Source organism: Peromyscus eremicus, chromosome 9 (genome assembly GCF_949786415.1).
Source record: "Peromyscus eremicus chromosome 9, PerEre_H2_v1, whole genome shotgun sequence".
Taxonomy (NCBI): Eukaryota; Metazoa; Chordata; class Mammalia; order Rodentia; family Cricetidae; genus Peromyscus; species Peromyscus eremicus.
In genome coordinates, this window is record NC_081425.1 from 77181001 (window position 1) to 77182963 (window position 1963).

At 50.9% G+C, this 1963-nt stretch overlaps 1 pseudogene; it reads left to right on the forward strand.

The window, feature by feature from the left end:
• Window positions 1–251: 251 nt before the first annotated feature.
• Window positions 252–1635, forward strand: LOC131919062 (U3 small nucleolar RNA-interacting protein 2-like; annotated as a pseudogene).
• The last annotated feature ends 328 nt before the right edge of the window (window positions 1636–1963 follow it).

Below are 1963 nucleotides of genomic sequence, written 5' to 3' on the forward strand. Positions count from 1 at the left end.
ATCTCCAAAGGACTCTAGACGCATGCTCATCCATGTACTCACAATAACCAAGAACTGAAAACAGCTTAGATGCCCATCAACTGATGGCGTTTACATAACAGTATATTATTCAAGGATTAAGAAAAATAAAAGGGCAGGGTTTAGCAGCCACGTGAGCTCTCCCACAGCCACACTGGCACCTTGATGAGCATCTTGTTATCTGTCATGGCAGCTCGTAAGTGGGCAAAACTGGTCCTAGGACCCGGGAGGCTATGGGAGCTGGCAAGCCATGGGGGAAACCCGACTCTGCTGGGGACAAGAGCAAGTTCAAAAGTGGCGGCAAGTTGAATGAAGCCAGAGCTTGGCTCCCAGGAAAACAGAGGAAGAGGAGGAGGAGCTGGAGGAGATTGTGTAGGAGAAGAAGCTATGCTTAGCCGAACTCTACCTTGAACAGCTCAGGCAGCAAGAAGAGAAGGCTGAAGCAGGTGCGTTTGAGGAGGACCTGGTGGTGCAGCACTTGAAGGAGGACATGGTTGAGCCGAGAGGCAGGTTGCAGAAATCAGTGACAAAGGAGATCCAGGCCCCAGCTCCCACCACCATTCGAGTTTTAGGGGGCCACTAGCTCTTCATCACATGTTTGTTATCACCCCTAATGACCTGGCCATCTTCTCTGCCTCCAGAGACTGCAGAGTGTAGAGAGTAGGGTGGAAGCTGCGTGTGATTCTTTGAGCCAAGTGGGGTAGCCAGGGGCAGCCTTCAGGCCACAGCAGCCACAGCATCTGCATGGCTATCTCCTCTGATGGCAAGTACCTTGCCTCTGGCAACCACAGCAAGCTCATTCTAATTTGGGAGCCCCAAAGCTGCCAGCACCTGTACACCTTCACGGGACACCGGGGCAGTGTCAGGGACTGGCAGTCCAAAGAGGTACCCACCTGCTCTTCAGCACTTCCCATCACTGCTCCATGGGGATGTGGAATGTAGCAGAGAACTCCTATGAGGAGACAGTTCGGGCACCAGGATACTGTGTCTGCATTGGATGCCCTGAGCCAAGAGTGCTGTGTGACAGCTGGGGGCTGGGATGGGACTGTGAGTGTGTGGAAGATACCAGAGGAAGCCCAGCTTGTCTTCTATGGCTACCAGGACTCCACTGACTGTATCCATCTGATCAACGAGGATCACATGGTGTCCTGTACGGATGACAGCTCTGAGGCCTTGTGGGGCCTCTCCAAGAAACAGCCCCTTGCCCTCCAGCATGAAGCTCATGGGCTGCATAGGGAGCCAGGCCTGGAACAGCCCTTCTGGATATCGTTGGTGGCAGCCCTACTCAATACAGACCTTGTGGCCAAAGGACCCCACGATGCCTGTGTGTGGCTTCGGCAGTGTGGAGAAGGTTCCCGCAGCTTGACCCTCTGTGACATTCCCCTGGTGGGTTTTATCAACAGCCTCAAGTGCTCCAGAACTGAGGACTTCTTGGTAGCTGGAGTGGGACAGGAGCACAGACTTGGCCAATGATGGAGGATCAAAGAGGCTCAGAACCCAATCTACATCATCCCAGTCATCCCACTCCACAGAGTCCCTGCACCCGCTGCTGCTGGCTCCTCACACTCATCCTTGTTTAAATACCTTCCCAGCCTTGCCCTGCCCCCTTTGTATTAAAACCTCCTATTTTTAAAAAAAGGAAAAAGAAAAATATGAAATTCACATGTAAATGGATGGAGCTGGCCACAGTAATTCAGAGTCAAGTAACTCAGACCCAGAAAGACAGATGTCAAGTGTTTTCTCTCATCGGTGAATGTTAGCTCTGAATTTTCAGATATGTGGGCTTCGTTTTAAATATCCATATAGGTCTGAAAGTCACTCAGGGGCCATGGAGAGAGGCTTTCAAGAAAAGAGAGTGTCTTAGTTAGGATTTTTATTTTCCTGATAAACACCGTGACCAAAAGCAGCTTGTGGAGGAAAAGGTTTATTTAATATTACAGCTTGC